The sequence below is a fragment of the Uranotaenia lowii genome, chromosome 3, assembly GCF_029784155.1.
Source record: "Uranotaenia lowii strain MFRU-FL chromosome 3, ASM2978415v1, whole genome shotgun sequence".
In the NCBI taxonomy this organism is placed as follows: Eukaryota; Metazoa; Arthropoda; class Insecta; order Diptera; family Culicidae; genus Uranotaenia; species Uranotaenia lowii.
In genome coordinates this window covers 364,007,081-364,027,376 of record NC_073693.1, presented here as the reverse complement: position 1 = coordinate 364,027,376, position 20,296 = coordinate 364,007,081, and positions in this window count along the sequence as shown.

Below are 20,296 nucleotides of genomic sequence, written 5' to 3'. Positions count from 1 at the left end.
CTGTCAACAATGTGGGAACAAATTTCAAATCCCTTTTTGTAACTCGGAATTGAAACATTACGATGGGACTATAATAAAAAAAATGCAAATTTAATATGTGAATAATGCAAATCTAATATGGCTTGATATGTCTGTATGTGCGAAATGGACGTGAAAACTACTGAACAGTTCGGCGTAAAAAATGCGTAGAGAAGTTTTTAAGGTCGGGAATAGTTCCTGCTAAGTTTGGAGCCTCTCCTTAAAAAAAAAAAAAATAAATAAAAGGTAGGCCACCAAAAAATATTTTGGGAAAAATTGAGTAAAACTATATTAATTCGTTTGATAGTTCCAACAAATTTAGTCAGGGAAAGTGGGGTTACGTGGGCCACTCTAAATATTTCAAATGTATGTTGAGATTAAAATCTCAACCCAACTGTCATCATCGACGCTTTGCGTAAGCATATTTTTCTATATATTGTTGACCTCAATACGCATCATATGCTTTTTTTTATTTATCATGCTTAAAAAAGTTTAAAAATATTTCATAAATAATTAAAAAAGCACCCTCTAATTGCATCGATGGGGAACCTAAAATTATAGCTTATAATCTTAGTTTTGTCATGTTCTTTCACGTGAAGAAGGATTTTTTATGAAACACTAGCTGATCCCATACGAACTCCGTTTCGCTTTGAACTTGGAATATGTCATGAACAGTTTGTATAAAAGTCAATTGGCGAAAATTTTCCAGATGCACTTCCGAGTTCATTGTTAAGTAATAATTGCAAAAAATATTGGACGATTACTTTTTCTGTCGTCTGCTACTAAATTCGAAATCAGGAATCAATTCACCGTGCCAAAAAACCCCGTGCATAAATTTTGACTTGATCGTTGCATAACAACGCTATTATCGTCAAAAAGTTAAACCCCTTTCGGTGGCCTCTTATACACTCTTTGATACCTGAAATTGATTGCCCTTCCCTCAAAACTTCCGTGTGCAAATTTTCAAAGCAATCCTTTGAATAATAACGTCAATTTTGCTGAAAACAATGAAAAATTAGATAAATATGGACGACCCCTTTCGTCGACCTCTGGCAAAACATTTGACATCTGAAATCGATTGCCCGTCCCCTAAAACAACCGTGTGCAAATTTTCATTACAATCCGGTGTCAAATAACGGTTGAAACGGTGAACGGTGAACGGTGAAAGGTTGATATGGACGACCCCCTTTGCTGGCCCCTTACACTGAATTTAATACCTGAAATCCATTGCTCGTCCCTCAAAACTCTCGTGGACCAATTTTCATCTGAATCCGATGTATAATAACGAAAATATCGCACTCACAGTGAATAGTTAATATGGACGACCCCCTTGGCTGACCCTTGTTTTTAATTTGGATAAGTGAAATCAAATATTTGTCCCTAATAACTCCTATGTGCAAATTTTCATCCCAATCCGATGTATAAAAACGTCAATATCACTAAGATATTGAAAAGTTGATATGGACGACCCCTTTTGCCAGCCCTTTATACTGATTTTGATACCTCAAATCGGTTGCACGTCACTCAAAACTATCGTGTATCAATTTTCAGCTGAATACGATGTGTAATAACGTCAATATCGCAAAAACAGCGAATAGTTAATATGGGCGACCCCTTTGGCTGACCCCTTACACACACCTTGACACCTGAAATCAATTACCCGTTTTTCAAAACATTCATGTGCAAATTTTTAACACGATCCGACGAAAAGTATCGTCAATATCGCGAAAACAATATTTGTCTTGTATGGACGACCCCCTTCAGAAGGGGTCATCCGAAAATCTGAAACCATTTTTCATCCTTCCTGGTCCTAATGAGCATCCATGCCAAATTTCAGACCTCTAGCGCTTAAGACGGCTGAGTCTATAGAGGACAAACAAACAAACAAACAAACAAACATACAGAAATTGCTTTTTATAGATATAGACTAGCTGATCCCATACGAACTCCGTTTCGCTTTCAATTTAGAATATGTCATGAATAGTTTGAATGAATGTCAATTTACAGGCATTTTCCAGATGCAATTCCGAGTGCATTTTTAAGCAATAATTGCAATAATGTTTATGTGCGTTCACTTTTTCTGTCGTTTGCTACTAAATTTGAAATCAGGAATCCATTGACCGTGCCGAAATCCCCCGTTTATGAATTTTCGTTTCGATGCGATACAAACTCACGTGATTTTTGCAAAGCAAATTTGACAGTTAATATGACCCCCTTTTTTGTCGTTTGATACAAATATTGAAATCAGAAATCAATTGACCGTCCCAACCCAAATAAACCGTGTAGAAATTTCGACTCAATCGTTGCAGATCGGTGGCATCTTTTCCGAACTTTCATCCTTGAAATCGATTGCCCTTCCTTAAAAACTCCCGTGTGCAAATTTTCAAACCGATCCATTGCATAATAACGTCAATATCGCAAAAAAAACAATGAATAGTTAATATGGATGTCCTCCTTGGCCGACTCCAAAATTGTATAATTTGAATCAATTGTTCGTCCTTAATAATTTATATGTACAAATTTTCATCTCAACCCAATTTAATATGGATGACCCCTTTTTCCGGTCCCTTACATAAAATTTTATACCTGAAATGATTTGCACATCAATCAAAATTCTCGTGTACAAATTTTCATCTTAATCCGATGCATAATAACGTCAATATCGCAAAAAAAGCGAACAGTTAAAATGGGGGGTCGTCACTGACTGACTTGCCCCTTATACAAAATTTAATATCGGCAATCCGAACGCAAATTTTCTTTTTAATCCGATGAATAATAACGTCAATTTCACATAAATATTGAAAAGTTGATATGGACGACCCTTTTTGCCGACCCCTGACACTGAATTCGATACCTGGAATTTGGAATCGATTGCTTGTCATTCGAAACTCTTGTGTACCAATTTTCATCTGAATCCGATGTATAATAACGTCAGTATTACAAAAATAGCGAACAGTGAATATGGACGACCCCTTTGGCTGGCCCCTTACACAAAATTTGATATCGGCAATCGATTGTCCACCTCTAAAACCACCCGAGCGCAAATTTTTATCTCAATCCGATGAACACTAACGTCAATATCACAAAAATAATAATATGGACGACCTCTTTTGCCGACCCCTGACCCAAAATTCAATACCTGAAATCGATTTCCCATCTCTCAAAACCCCCATGTGCAAATTTTCATCACGATCCGACAAAAAATAACGTGATAAACGCGAAAACAATATTTGTCTTGTATGGACGACCCCCTTCAAAATGGGTCATCCGAAAATCTGAAAACATTTTTCATCCTTCCTGGTCCTAATGAGCATCCATGCCAAATTTCAGCTCTCTAGCTCTTAAGACGACTGAGTCTATAGAGGACAAACAAACAAACAAACAAACAAACCCACAGAAATGGCTTTTTATATATGGGTCATTCCATACCAAGTGACCATGAAAATGCAACGACCCTCTTCAATTTCGCTCAAAATCAGTAGGGTGACTTATTATAACGTTAATAAGAAAAATCCAAAGTTTTGGGGGAATCGGACCACCATCCCTCAAATGGCAGCCCCTCCTTTTTTGAAAATTTGTCAATTTATGCGAAAAAAACTTCTTTTGTTTTTTAATATCTCAAAAGCGGTAGAAGCTACAGATAAGATAAGACCATCCCTATAAAGAATATATTATAAGCTATCAAATGAGTTGATAGAAAATTTTCGGCAGTGTTGCCAAACTAGAAAATTTTGCATTTCAAAACTTAAAATGCGATTATCTCAAAATGCCCCCACTTTTATTTTTGATTTGATGGCGCCAATGGATTCAGCGTGAAATTTTACATAAGAATCACTCATTCACTCAAAACAATATGAGCCGTTTCTGAGATATCAAGTTTTTAAGATGGGAAGTTCGTGAAATTTCACCGTTACGCCAATACATCTTATAAATACGCCTCCGAAAGGATGGATCTGCTTCCGCATATACTACAGAGTCTGGCAATTGAACTGCTACATTACTTCAACAGTAATTATTTCGTTGCACACGAAACAGTATTGAATGACCCCTCGTAGCTTTGTTTACATAGTCTTAGCTATCATTGCACAGTGGTGCAGAACAACAATCTAGCTGTACGAAATTAATAGCGCCCAGGGATGAAGAGATATACGTTTGATGTCTTCAGCAACATTGTTCAATTTTACATGGAGCATATTCTTGCATCAAAATTTTTGCCGAAGGGTCCACCGATAGCGAGATAAAAATGCTATCTTTTTTATTTTTCAAATTAGGGCTTTGATGTCTTCGACAAAGTTGTTTATCTGATCAAAATACATAAGTTTGTTGAATATGTCAAAGTTCTATTCCTTCACTCTCTGGAATTACAGTCAAAGTTAAAAAAAATCTCTTGAAAAAACAGATTTTCAAACCTGACACGTTGAAGATTGGATATAAGATGGCCCCGAACCACTTTTCCTATCAATCCCCATCATGTACAGGCCAAGAGCTTCCTAATGATGTGTCGCAAGTTAAAATCTGATCATTTTGATTTTCCGGATTTTGGAACCGGCCAGATTGGCCGTAGCCAATGAATGTCATGACTGTCAAATCCATGACATTTTTAAAAATTTTCCATGACAGTCACGGAATCCAAAATTCAAAAATGTCATTCTAACAGTCAGAGGACCAACAGAATCTTCTACTGTCACAAGTCAAAAATGTTATCGAGAGAAAAATTCGATGACATTTTTCTGAGCGACTGTCATTGCAAAACTGAATGACATTTTCTCCAGACGTTTAACATTTTTTTGGATGACCGTCAATGTCATTGCGACATTTTCGAATGTCATTGGAAAATGTTATGCGACTGTCACGATCGCGGCTGTCTTTTGGATGACATTCTCATCCCTGGTTTTGGAGTTTAAATTATTTGAAAAATCGAATTTTAATGTCTTTTAATAAAACAAAATATATTTAAAAAAATCTGCAACGCTTCATAAATAAATTAAATGTTTTCAACGATCTTCTATTAGTAAAATAGGTAATTTTTATATAAAAAGTGTATTTTCAATCGTTCAAATCTATATTAGTTCCACGATTCCCCCGCTCATTTCAAATAGAAATGGTTCCGCTTATCCTTAACAATAACCACAAAAAGGAGGTGTTGTGAAAATGTGCACTTTCCGATGAACGAGCCTTCCAAAATTGCCAATAAAATACACTAAATGCTTTCTGTAGGGCTTCAGCAACTTCTAAAACCATTATAATATATGAGACAATTATAGATCGTGGCATGTTACAACTTTGTTTCGAAGACAGCGAACCATTTTATCCAATCTTCAACGTGTCAGGTTTAAAAATCTGTTTTTTCAAGAGATTTTTTTTACTACTGCTGTAACTCCAGAGAGTGATGAGATAGAACTTTGACATATTCAACAAACTTATGTATTTTGATCAGATAAACAACTTTGTCGAAGACATCAAAGCCCTAATTTGAAAAATAAAAAAGATAGCATTTTTATCTCGCTATCGGTGGACCCCTCGGCAAAAATTTTGATGCAAGAATATGCTCCATGTAAAATTGAACAATGTTGCTGAAGACATCAAACGTATATCTCTTCATCCCTGGGCGCTATTAATTTCGTACAGCTAGATTGTTGTTCTGCACCACTGTGCAATGATAGCTAAGACTATGTAAACAAAGCTACGAGGGGTCATTCAATACTGTTTCGTGTGCAACGAAATAATTACTGTTGAAGTAATGTAGCAGTTCAATTGCCAGACTCTGTAGTATATGCGGAAGCAGATCCATCCTTTCGGAGGCGTATTTATAAGATGTATTGGCGTAACGGTGAAATTTCACGAACTTCCCATCTTAAAAACTTGATATCTCAGAAACGGCTCATATTGTTTTGAGTGAATGAGTGATTCTTATGTAAAATTTCACGCTGAATCCATTGGCGCCATCAAATCAAAAATAAAAGTGGGGGCATTTTGAGATAATCGCATTTTAAGTTTTGAAATGCAAAATTTTCTAGTTTGGCAACACTGCCGAAAATTTTCTATCAACTCATTTGATAGCTTATAATATATTCTTTATAGGGATGGTCTTATCTTATCTGTAGCTTCTACCGCTTTTGAGATATTAAAAAACAAAAGAAGTTTTTTTCGCATAAATTGACAAATTTTCAAAAAAGGAGGGGCTGCCATTTGAGGGATGGTGGTCCGATTCCCCCAAAACTTTGGATTTTTCTTATTAACGTTATAATAAGTCACCCTACTGATTTTGAGCGAAATTGAAGAGGGTCGTTGCATTTTCATGGTCACTTGGTATGGAATGACCCATATATAGATTAATAAGTCACACAAACGCAACCAATTTGCAAATCATAGCGTGTTGGGAATCGTAGGCCGCCTATGTTTTTATGTTTTTATACACATTCAGAACTTGAATTACGTTTTTCCTATCTGTAAAGTTTTCTTATGTCAAATGAAGAGTAATGAAAAATATTTTGTCCACACTACATAGGGAATTTAACCAAAACGATTTTTGAATAAAATATTTTTTAGGTCGTGTTCAAGCGATAATTGAGTCTTGAGACCTAGAACACGGATTTTCATAAGCCCAGAAGAAATTTTTTGAATTACATCCGCTTTAGGAACGAGCAGAAAAGACTAAATGGCAAAATAACAAATTTCGAAGTCTAATTTTACATTTTTTTTTTATTTTCACACAAAAAAAACTAAAATCAAACTATTTTTTTTCTAAATCTTGTGTATATTTTTCAACTAATCGAACAGAAAAGTTGATTTGTAGCTAACAGGAAAAAACACTAAACACTTTCAAGAAAATGGCAATACAATACATCAAACGGACTGTTTGAAAATATGACCAATCCTGACAAAGATCATACGATGAAAGTGATAGAATCTGATGTTGAATTGTACGGTGATGGACATACGCGGAAGTAAGACTAAATAAGTCGTAGGGGAAAGTCGGGTAAGACGGACACTTTCGATATTTCGAAAATTACAATGTTTGGAAAAAATCTAATGATGGGAATATGTTCGCCAAACTGTATCAACACTTTCGAGACCCTTTGTTTATTTATAGCAAGCAAGGTCCCATAATAGTAAGCAAAACGAACAAAAACTTGGAGGATCCATTATTTGATGTAATTTTCTGTTCTCATTTAATAGTTCAAAACTTCCTAAATTTTAGAAAATTTCAACTATTTTCAAAGATAGAGTGTTTATTAGACTTTTCTTTAACCATCTGGAGGAAAATCAGCGAATTTCCGTCAAAGCGCTAAAACAACAAACGTTTTGAAAAAAAAGTTGCTAAGGCGGGTAAGACGGACATCTCAAGGTCAGGTAAAATGGACACAAAAGTTTCTCCAGGTATTTTTTAAATTTTTCATCGGTTTGTATCTCCATATGCCTTCGAAAGACCTTGGCAAGAGCAATTGTCGGTCGAAAAGCACTCGGCATGTCAAACAGGCCTTAAAAACTTTAAAAATAGGATCTCCGGTTAAGAAAGCGCCTATAAAATACGGAATTCTGTAACCACACTGTTTCGCTTCTGGACTCCGACCAGTTGGTTCCATTTTGGTTTTAAAACGTTTTCACATACTTAACTCACAAAAATACCAACTTAAACAGCAATTTTTGCAACATAATGTACTATTTCTGAGCAGTGTCCGTTTTACCCGACCATTTTTAAAAAGTGTAATTTGCAAGCATGTTTTTGATTGCTATAAAAACAGTCTTGATGAAGGAAATTTAATAATTACAATTGTAAATGCGATAGCAAACAACCTAAACTGCCCATCTGCACGAAAATTGCGATGAAAAAAGTAATATCTGATTTTCTATTACGATTCTACCTTAGGGTGTCCGTCTTACCCGACTTTCCCCTACAGAAAAAGAAAATTTAAAGTAAAATAAAATTATCCTTAGGATAATATGTCCCTCCCACTTCTAAAGAAGCATGTGGGGTGGAGGAAGGACCCAAATGGGCCTAAGGGACCATCACAAAAAAAACAGGAAAATCAAAGATTATCATTTACAAAAAAGTAGTTCCTAGATAGCCTGTGTTTTGTTTTCAAACAACAAAATAAAAATAAATATTTAGCTTTCTCAATCATTTTTTTGCCCTCCATGTTCATTGATCAGTTGAAACCTCTAAAATCATATAAGAAATAATCAACCATTTAGAAAAATAGTTATAACTTTCTCACGTAAAAACATAAAGTACAGAAAAAAACCACCTCAATTCATCCTATTTATTTGAATTGAAAACGATAACTTTAATGTACTTGAATACAGATATCTCATGAGGATTCCAGAATGCCTGGTTGTAATTGGGCTTGCCAAGGGCTGTCCGGTTGCCTGGATATCGAGGAAAAAGGCCCGGTTTTATCCAGGATTATACAATTTTTTTTACGAAAATCCAAATTTTCATCTTGTTTTAGCGAAATAAATTCGCAATTTTTTTTGAAATTGTGCGATAAGATTTGAACACTGCTGATGTGCCTTGGTAAAAAATCATTCTCCGTGTGTTTATTTTTTAGTTTTTCTCTTGCCTTGTTATGGAAAAGACTTTAATTTTGACTGATTTTGTCCGGATATTACCTGGTTTAAGTAGATTCATGAAATTATGATACAAATTTCCAAAACTAAGAATTGAGGATTAAAAATTAAAGTTTGACAGCTAGTTAACCTTTGAGTCTTTGGAAAAATTTAAAATTTTAAGTGTGATACCTGCAGCCAATATTTGTCAAAATCACACGAATTTTGAACGCAGTTTCCGTAACGGACATTTTTTTTTCATTTTCGATTTAGAATTGATCACCGTTGATTTCTTTTTATTAATTTTCGTTTTTAAACCATAAACGTATCCTTCAATTGATTTTGCCAGTTAAAACCTTTGGACTTGATTGTCCGTAGAACAAATGAAATTTTAGGGAAAAACTATACATTGTTGAACTATTAAACTGTTACTTCCTAAACTCAATTAAAAACTGCACTCTGTCTACGCTATAGAAATAAGAATAGAAAATGCAACTTTGTTAATGTGCTTCTGTAAATTCTGTAAAATGTTCTGACCTCCCGATGATTATTTATCGTGAATGGCGTGTTGAAAGAGGAGATTTAACTTTTTAATGTGGCATATTTTCAGATACGCTGAAATATTTTAATTTCTTGGAAACTTGGTACGTCTGTATGTCAAAAATGGAATGGACACGGAAACTACTAAACAGTTAGCCGTAAAAATGGGCGTGGAGGAGTTTTTGAGTTTCGAGTTGAGTTTTTGTCAATAACTTAAATTTTTTTATTGAGTAACGGAAAATGTAACCTTAAAATATATATAATCAAAACATGATAAACAGTTCCCTAGAAATGCAATTGAGATATTAATTGCAGAACACCATCCAAATAATGATAGACCGATTTTCATTGTCAACTAGTTATTCCTTTAGCAAATTGTATAAACTGCCCTTTGCTAAGCAGCATATCAACGTAGTGCTTATCTGTTGCTGCTCGAATAGATTACTTGCTCATACTCGCCTTAATACTTACCGATAGACCATGAGAGGGATGTTTGTTAAGTCCAACGTTGTTACACACACAGTGGCTGTTTGTCATTGTTCGGTGAGTAATAACATGTTTGTCCTACAACTATCTACAGCAACGATAATGCCACCGTTAATTTTTTATACTTATTCAACCTATCATCCCCCCTTACCCTCATATGATTTCCACCCAATAGTATTAAATCTTATAAGTATACCTAGTAGGTAGTATCTCAATGGAACCATGTCGTCCAAATCAAGCTGCCATTATCTTTGCCGCATTTTGAATAAACCTACACAACAAGTGGACCTATCAGCAAAAAGTGAAGCTGCCGAGAGAATGCAAAAAAAAAACTATGACAACCCGAGGAATTGCGGAACTTTACAATTCCTTAGCTTGTAGATTAAAACACCGTAGCGGGGATGGTAAGCGGAAAATCGCTTTAACAGATCTGTTTGTTTCAGGTTCATTTTTCGAAGAAATCCATCCCTCAATCATCCCCCCTTTCCATCCAATGTAAAGTAAAACAAGTGCAAAAAAGTGAATGATTGCAGTTTGTAAGCCAAACTTGCTTCACTCGCGCATTTGCTTTTCATTTCCAACTGAAGACGACGACGACGTTCGCGATTACAATGATGATGATGATGATTCTCCGCTGATTATGATGATGGTGGCTTAAAGTTGGACGCGTTTTGCTGTTTTCTGCTTCTGCACTTGTTAGGTCGAAGTTCGAAACAATGCAAAAATTGAGCAAAATGCTGTTTGGCCACCAGCCATCAGGCCATGCAGCTAACTACGGCATTGACGAGACGCGTCGATTCCCACGATCCGATTTTGGCGGTTGCACTTTTACCCCTCTCGCTGTCTTTTGCTGTCCCTTCTTCAACTCAAAGCCCATACGAGTCTACTTCAATTTATTTCTTCAACCAACAACTTTTGATTTTTTTTAAGCTACAAGTTTACTTCTCGAAGATATCAACCAAAAGGCATCATCATTAGACGATTGTTACTAACGGATTGAAGAACGAATGTAGATCGCGCCATTTCTTTTCTATTCTATCTAACTCAAACTCATCTCTCAACAAGCGGGGGTGCAGATTTCATCATTTAGATTGAAGCTCCCTGACAGCCAGAGAGCATGTGTGTTTGAATGATTAAAATGAGCTGATAACAGTAGGGTGAGCTTGCATCTCGTTTTTTTTTGTGTTGGCCAATTCAGGTGCTGTTGATGATGCTGAAGAAACGATCACGGTGAGCCAACAACGAATCTCTTCTAACTAGTACCTAGTAGATAATTTATTTTTCTTTCCTTGTGGTGTGAAGTAGATAAATGTTTGCCCTGATTGCGCCAATTGAGTCAACAATTAATCGACGCTTGAGTCTCGTTGTTGTCGTCGACACGGGCGGGATTCGGCTTCTGGTGTGATGAATTATTTAATCGGGTGACGAAATAGTTTCAACAGCAATTGGTTGGCATGCACTTACATCTATATTGTTTATGAATACACATTCACTCCTGAATGACCTAAGCTGTTAAACGGTCGTTAAATAAAATTTAAAAAAAAATACAAATTCTTTAATGCATATTAAGATGCACATTTATAATTTGTAATTTGTAATTTGTCAACTTAGACGTAGCCTTCCAGTTACAATGTCAGGTTAAGGAAAACGAATACTCGTTTACTGCTTGAATCCCTTGACACCGATTTATGAGAGCTCGATACAAAATGCGCAAAGCAGCAAAGATGCGCCAAATGGTGGTATCATATCATGTAGGAAGATTCTACAATTTTCTACATTCTAGGACTAAAATAGGCTCTAGGTCCACAGTAGGATCACTCACCCTAAATGTATTTTTATATCTTTTTACAGCTATGTGAATCCATGTGTATCAATCACAATTGTAACTTGACCTTTTTACATGACTTGACAAGAGCAATTGTGATTACAGAAGTTTCTCGATTTTATCACTACTTGATTTTATCAATACTCGCCAAATTCACGCTCGATTTTATCACGGTTATTGTTTCGATTTCATCACGATTTTTAAGAAATCATTCAGAAACCATTACCAGGTCCTTAATTTTCATTCAAAAGCATAGAGCGTCTTTGTTTATGATATTTTTTATGGTTTATGTTATAGTATATAGGTATTGAATAATATGAAAATGCCATTGAACTGCTTATTTTATCTGTATAGTGTTTAAAATCGTCATTTGGATTTTAAAAACGCTTGTAATAATCGACACAAGTTTTTTAACGTCACGCTGATGCTAGTGTTGTTACTTGGGTTGGTTAGTCGCTTTAAAAAATTTAACTTTTTTGGTTATGCGAATCATATAAAAATGTGGGTGAATTTAAGCGTTTTTGAAAAGAGATAAGTGTCTCTGATTTCTTTGTTGAACTTGTTTATTTTAAAGGGTGGCGTGCGTAATCCTTATTGGATAGCCTTTAGTATTGTCTGAATGGATAATTTTGGAAGAATAAAATGAAATTCTGCTAGCTTTGTCTGAAAATATGACTAAGATTTCTGTTTTCTACATATAAAGACAAAAGATTATCTGCCTATAAAGCAAATTTCGAGAAACACACTAAAAAAGTCTAAGTTGAGCAAATTTTAAAATATTTTTCGAATAAATATACTTTTAAGTTCATCAAAGGTGATGAGATTAAAATATTGAAATTTGAAATAAACAGAAACAAATTTTTGATGCTAATTTTTTTGAACATTTTTTCAAAATCGTAATAAGAGATAACGACTGTTAAAATTCCATCACAACAAAATAATTCACTTTAATTAGATGTAGACTATCAAATGGATATACAACATGGTTTTATGTCAAGAAAAAGCCTAAAAATTTGCTTTTGTGCAGAATAATAAGAACTAAAAACGATCCTTTTTGTTTAGTTATCTTTGATAATTACGCCTTATGATCGAAATTTATTGATACAAAACGTTTCCACCACTGAAAATATTATTAATTATTGATTAAAGACAGTAAAAATACTTTTTTCTATTTCAACTTGAACTTCAATATTTTCTCCAATTTTATTTTAGTTTCGCCAAATTCACGGTTTCGCCATATTCACGGTGAAATTTTTTTTGATAAAATCGAAAAACTACTGTATATTATCAGTTTCCGATACAAATAGTAGATCGTTTAATTTGATTTCACAGCATCTTTCAAATTTAAAATATATTGTGCTTTTCCTAAACAACTACATAGATTCGCTTGCAAATTTTTTTAATCATTGAAAAATTTCATGTTTTTTCTAACATTGTTTTGTACGTTCTTGAATTATTTGAATTTGGGTGATACGGTCAAAATCTGGTCAATATCAACTTGACGTATTTCTTTCAATTTTGTATTTAAAAAGCCTGAACACCCCTCATTTTGAAGTTGTGTGTGTGTGTGTGTGTGTGTGTGTGTGTGTGTGTGTGTGTGTGTGTGTGTGTGTGTGTGTGTGTGTGTGTGTGTGTGTGTGTGTGTGTGTGTGTGTGTGTGTGTGTGTGTGTGTGTGTGTGTGTGTGTGTGTGTGTGTGTGTGTGTGTGTGTGTGTGTGTGTGTGTGTGTGTGTGTGTGTGTGTGTGTGTGTGTGTGTGTGTGTGTGTGTGTGTGTGTGTGTGTGTGTGTGTGTGTGTGTGTGTGTGTGTGTGTGTGTGTGTGTGTGTGTGTGTGTGTGTGTGTGTGTGTGTGTGTGTGTGTGTGTGTGTGTGTGTGTGTGTGTGTGTGTGTGTGTGTGTGTGTGTGTGTGTGTGTGTGTGTGTGTGTGTGTGTGTGTGTGTGTGTGTGTGTGTGTGTGTGTGTGTGTGTGTGTGTGTGTGTGTGTGTGTGTGTGTGTGTGTGTGTGTGTGTGTGTGTGTGTGTGTGTGTAGAATGTTGCTCCTATTTTTTAATAAAAGGAAGAAGAGCAGCGTACCAAAATTTTGCTCGCGCATCGCGAAAATCCGAGCTACTCGCACGCAAAGCTGGCAACATCGCTAAAAATTGCCAAATCAACCGTTAAAAATATAATTTAAGTGTTTGGAGACCGTTTATCGAAAGCCAGGAAGTCTGGAGCGGGGGGAAATCGAAAACTGGAAGTCGCTGAGACGACAAAGAGAGTTGCCGGTAGTTTTAAGCGAAACCCTGACCTCTCTCTCCGAGATGCCGCAAATAAGCTGGGTGTATCGTCGACAACCGTGCATCGAGCCAAAAAACGAGCCGGACTATCGACTTACAAGAAGGTAGTGACTCCAAATCGCGATGATAAACAAAATACGACGGCCAAAGCGCGATCCCGGAGGCTGTACACGACGATGCTGACGAAGTTTGACTGCGTGGTAATGGACGACGAAACCTACGTCAAAGCCGACTACAGGCAGCTTCCGGGACAGGAGTTTTATACGGCAAAAATAAGGGGAAAGGTAGCAGATATTTTCAAGCACATGAAACTGTCAAAGTTCGCGAAGAAATATCTGGTTTGGAAAGCCATCTGTACCTGTGGCTTGAAAAGAAGCATTTTCTTAGCGTCCGGGACTGTCAACCAAGAAATTTAAGTTGAAGAGTGTTTGAATAAACGTCTGCTGCCTTTCCTGGAGAATCACGGTTGTGAAGTACTGTTTTGGCCGGATTTGGCATCTTGCCATTACGGTAAAAAGGACATGGAGTGGTACGCCGCCAACAACGTGCAGGTTGTTCCCAAGGACAAGAACCCTCCCAACACGCCAGAGCTCCGCCAAATGAGAAATACTGGGCTATTGTCATTTTTGTCATTTTTGTCATTTTTGTCATTTTTGTCATTTTTGTCATTTTTGTCATTTTTGTCATTTTTGTCATTTTTGTCATTTTTGTCATTTTTGTCATTTTTGTCATTTTTGTCATTTTTGTCATTTTTGTCATTTTTGTCATTTTTGTCATTTTTGTCATTTTTGTCATTTTTGTCATTTTTGTCATTTTTGTCATTTTTGTCATTTTTGTCATTTTTGTCATTTTTGTTATTTTTGTCATTTTTGTCATTTTTGTCTTTTTGTCTTTTTGTCATTTTTGTCTTTTTGTCATTTTTGTCATTTTTGTCATTTTTGTCATTTTTGTCATTTTTGTCATTTTTGTCATTTTTGTCATTTTTGTCATTTTTGTCATTTTTGTCATTTTTTGTCATTTTTGTCATTTTTGTCATTTTTGTCATTTGTGTCATTTTTGTCATTTTTGTCATTTTTGTCATTTTTGTCATTTTTGTCATTTTTGTCATTTTTGTCATTTTTGTCATTTTTGTCATTTTTGTCATTTTTGTCATTTTTGTCATTTTTGTCATTTATGTCATTTTTGTCATTTTTGTCATTTTTGTCATTTTTGTCATTTTTGTCATTTTTGTAATTTTGTCATTTTGTCATTTTTGTCATTTTTGTCATTTTTGTCATTTTTGTCATTTTTGTCATTTTTGTCATTTTTGTCATTTTTGTCATTTTTGTCATTTTTGTCATTTTTGTCATTTTTGTCATTTTTGTCATTTTTGTCATTTTTGTCATTTTTGTCATTTTTGTCATTTTTGTCATTTTTGTCATTTTTGTCATTTTTGTCATTTTGTCATTTTTGTCATTTTTGTCATTTTTGTCATTTTTGTCATTTTTGTCATTTTTTGTCATTTTTGTCATTTTTGTCATTTTTGTCATTTTTGTCATTTTTGTCATTTTTGTCATTTTTGTCATTTTTGTCATTTTTGTCATTTTTGTCATTTTTGTCATTTTTGTCATTTTTGTCATTTTTGTCATTTTTGTCATTTTTGTCATTTTTTTTGTCATTTTTGTCATTTTTGTCATTTTTGTCATTTTTGTCATTTTTGTCATTTTTGTCATTTTTGTCATTTTTGTCATTTTTGTCATTTTTGTCATTTTTGTCATTTTTGTCATTTTTGTCATTTTTGTCATTTTTGTCATTTTTGTCATTTTTGTCATTTTTGTCATTTTTGTCATTTTTTGTCATTTTTGTCATTTTTGTCATTTTTGTCATTTTTGTCATTTTTGTCATTTTTGTCATTTTTGTCATTTTTGTCATTTTTGTCATTTTTGTCATTTTTGTCATTTTTGTCATTTTTGTCATTTTTGTCATTTTTGTCATTTTTGTCATTTTTGTCATTTTTGTCATTTTTGTCATTTTTGTCATTTTTGTCATTTTTGTCATTTTTGTCATTTTTGTCATTTTTGTCATTTTTGTCATTTTTGTCATTTTTGTCATTTTTGTCATTTTTGTCATTTTTGTCATTTTTGTCATTTTTGTCATTTTTGTCATTTTGTATTTTGTCATTTTTGTCATTTTGTCATTTTTGTCATTTTTGTCATTTTTGTCATTTTTGTCATTTTTGTCATTTTTGTCATTTTTGTCATTTTTGTCATTTTTGTCATTTTTGTCATTTTTGTCATTTTTGTCATTTTTGTCATTTTTGTCATTTTTGTCATTTTTGTCATTTTTGTCATTTTTGTCATTTTTGTCATTTTTGTCATTTTTGTCATTTTTGTCATTTTTGTCATTTTTGTCATTTTTGTCTTTTTTCTTATTTTTGTCATTTTTGTCATTTTTGTCATTTTTGTCATTTTTGTCATTTTTGTCATTTTTGTCATTTTTGTCATTTTTGTCATTTTTGTCATTTTTGTCATTTTTGTCATTTTTGTCATTTTTGTCATTTTTGTCATTTTTGTCATTTTTGTCATTTTTGTCATTTTTGTCATTTTTGTCATTTTTGTCATTTTTGTCATTTTTGTCATTTTTGTCATTTTTGTCATTTTTGTCATTTTTGTCATTTTTGTCATTTTTGTCATTTTTGTCATTTTTGTCATTTTTGTCATTTTTGTCATTTTTGTCATTTTTGTCATTTTTGTCATTTTTGTCATTTTTGTCATTTTTGTCATTTTTGTCATTTTTGTCATTTTTGTCATTTTTGTCATTTTTGTCATTTTTGTCATTTTTGTCATTTTTGTCATTTTTGTCATTTTTGTCATTTTTGTCATTTTTGTCATTTTTGTCATTTTTGTCATTTTTGTCATTTTTGTCATTTTTGTCATTTTTGTTATTTTTGTCATTTTTGTCATTTTTGTCTTTTTGTCTTTTTGTCATTTTTGTCTTTTTGTCATTTTTGTCATTTTTGTCATTTTTGTCATTTTTGTCATTTTTGTCATTTTTGTCATTTTTGTCATTTTTGTCATTTTTGTCATTTTTGTCATTTTTGTCATTTTTGTCATTTTTGTCATTTTTGTCATTTTTGTCATTTTTGTCATTTTTGTCATTTTTGTCATTTTTGTCATTTTTGTCATTTTTGTCATTTTTGTCATTTTTGTCATTTTTGTCATTTTTGTCATTTTTGTCATTTTTGTCATTTTTGTCATTTTTGTCATTTTTGTCATTTTTGTCATTTTTGTCATTTTTGTCATTTTTGTCATTTTTGTCATTTTTGTCATTTTTGTCATTTTTGTCATTTTTGTCATTTTTGTCATTTTTGTCATTTTTGTCATTTTTGTCATTTTTGTCATTTTTGTCATTTTTGTCATTTTTGTCATTTTTGTCATTTTTGTCATTTTTGTCATTTTTGTCATTTTTGTCATTTTTGTCATTTTTGTCATTTTTGTCATTTTTGTCATTTTTGTCATTTTTGTCATTTTTGTCATTTTTGTCATTTTTGTCATTTTTGTCATTTTTGTCATTTTTGTCATTTTTGTCATTTTTGTCATTTTTGTCATTTTTGTCATTTTTGTCATTTTTGTCATTTTTGTCATTTTTGTCATTTTTGTCATTTTTGTCATTTTTGTAATTTTTGAAATTTTTGTCATTTTTGTCATTTTTGTCATTTTTGTCATTTTTGTCATTTTTGTCATTTTTGTCATTTTTGTCATTTTTGTCATTTTTGTCATTTTTGTCATTTTTGTCATTTTTGTCATTTTTGTCATTTTTGTCATTTTTGTCATTTTTGTCATTTTTGTCATTTTTGTCATTTTTGTCATTTTTGTCATTTTTGTCATTTTTGTCATTTTTGTCATTTTTGTCATTTTTGTCATTTTTGTCATTTTTGTCATTTTTGTCATTTTTGTCATTTTTGTCATTTTTGTCATTTTTGTCATTTTTGTCATTTTTGTCATTTTTGTCATTTTTGTCATTTTTGTCATTTTTGTCATTTTTGTCATTTTTGTCATTTTTGTCATTTTTTGTCATTTTTGTAATTTTTGTAATTTTTGTCATTTTTGTCATTTTTGTCATTTTTGTCATTTTTGTCATTTTTGTCATTTCTGTCATTTTTGTCATTTTTGTCATTTTTGTCATTTTTGTCATTTTTGTCATTTTTGTCATTTTTGTCATTTTTGTCATTTTTGTCATTTTTGTCATTTTTGTCATTTTTGTCATTTTTGTCATTTTTGTCATTTTTGTCATTTTTGTCATTTTTGTCTTTTTTCTTATTTTTGTCATTTTTGTCATTTTTGTCATTTTTGTCTTTTTTCTTATTTTTGTCATTTTTGTCATTTTTGTCATTTTTGTCATTTTTGTCATTTTTGTCATTTTTGTCTTTTTTCTTATTTTTGTCATTTTTGTCATTTTTGTCATTTTTGTCATTTTTGTCTTTTTTTTTATTTTTGTCATTTTTGTCATTTTTGTCATTTTTGTCATTTTTGTCTTTTTTCTTATTTTTGTCATTTTTGTCATTTTTGTCATTTTTGTCATTTTTGTCTTTTTTCTTATTTTTGTCATTTTTGTCATTTTTGTCATTTTTGTCATTTTTGTCATTTTTGTCATTTTTGTCATTTTTGTCATTTTTGTCATTTTTGTCATTTTTGTCATTTTTGTCATTTTTGTCATTTTTGTCATTTTTGTCATTTTTGTCATTTTGTCATTTTTGTCATTTTTGTCATTTTTGTCATTTTTGTCATTTTTGTCATTTTTGTCATTTTTGTCTTTTTTGTCATTTTTGTCATTTTTGTCATTTTTGTCATTTTTGTCATTTTTGTCATTTTTGTCATTTTTGTCATTTTTGTCATTTTTGTCATTTTTGTCATTTTTGTCATTTTTGTCATTTTTGTCATTTTTGTCATTTTTGTCATTTTTGTCATTTTTGTCATTTTTGTCATTTTGTCATTTTTGTCATTTTTGTCATTTTTGTCATTTTTGTCATTTTTGTCATTTTTGTCATTTTTGTCATTTTTGTCATTTTTGTCATTTTTGTCATTTTTGTCATTTTTGTCATTTTTGTCATTTTTGTCATTTTTGTCATTTTTGTCATTTTTGTCATTTTTGTCATTTTTGTCATTTTTGTCATTTTTGTCATTTTTGTCATTTTTGTCATTTTTGTCATTTTTGTCATTTTTGTCATTTTTGTCATTTTTGTCATTTTTGTCATTTTTGTCATTTTTGTCATTTTTGTCTTTTTTGTCATTTTTGTCATTTTTGTCATTTTTGTCATTTTTGTCATTTTTGTCATTTTTGTCATTTTTGTCATTTTTGTCATTTTTGTCATTTTTGTCATTTTTGTCATTTTTGTCATTTTTGTCATTTTTGTCATTTTTGTCATTTTTGTCATTTTTGTCATTTTTGTCATTTTTGTCATTTTTGTCATTTTTGTCATTTTTGTCATTTTTGTCATTTTTGTCATTTTTGTCATTTTTGTCATTTTTGTCATTTTTGTCATTTTTGTCATTTTTGTCATTTTTGTCATTTTTGTCATTTTTGTCATTTTTGTCATTTTTGTCATTTTTGTCATTTTTGTCATTTTTGTCATTTTTGTCATTTTTGTCATTTTTGTCATTTTTGTCATTTTTGTCATTTTTGTCATTTTTGTCATTTTTGTCATTTTTGTCATTTTTGTCATTTTTGTCATTTTTGTCATTTTTGTCATTTTTGTCATTTTTGTCATTTTTGTCATTTTTGTCATTTTTGTCATTTTTGTCATTTTTGTCATTTTTGTCATTTTTGTCATTTTTGTCATTTTTGTCATTTTTGTCATTTTTGTCATTTTTGTCATTTTTGTCATTTTGTCATTTTTGTCATTTTTGTCATTTTTGTCATTTTTGTCATTTTTGTCATTTTTGTCATTTTTGTCATTTTTGTCATTTTTGTCATTTTTGTCATTTTTGTCATTTTTGTCATTTTTGTCATTTTTGTCATTTTTGTCATTTTTGTCATTTTTGTCATTTTTGTCATTTTTGTCATTTTTGTCATTTTTGTCATTTTTGTCATTTTTGTCATTTTGTCATTTTTGTCATTTTTGTCATTTTTGTCATTTTTGTCATTTTTGTCATTTTTGTCATTTTTGTCATTTTTGTCATTTTTGTCATTTTTGTCATTTTTGTCATTTTTGTCATTTTTGTCATTTTTGTCATTTTTGTCATTTTTGTCATTTTTGTCATTTTTGTCATTTTTGTCATTTTTGTCATTTTTGTCATTTTTGTCATTTTTGTCATTTTTGTCATTTTTGTCATTTTTGTCATTTTTGTCATTTTTGTCATTTTTGTCATTTTTGTCATTTTTGTCATTTTTGTCATTTTTGTCATTTTTGTCATTTTTGTCATTTTTGTCATTTTTTGTCATTTTTGTCATTTTAGTCTTTTTTGTCATTTTTGTCATTTTTGTCATTTTTGTCATTTTTGTCATTTTTGTCTTTTTTCTTATTTTTGTCATTTTTGTCATTTTTGTCATTTTTGTCTTTTTTCTTATTTTTGTCATTTTTGTCATTTTTGTCATTTTTTTTCATTTTTGTCATTTTTGTA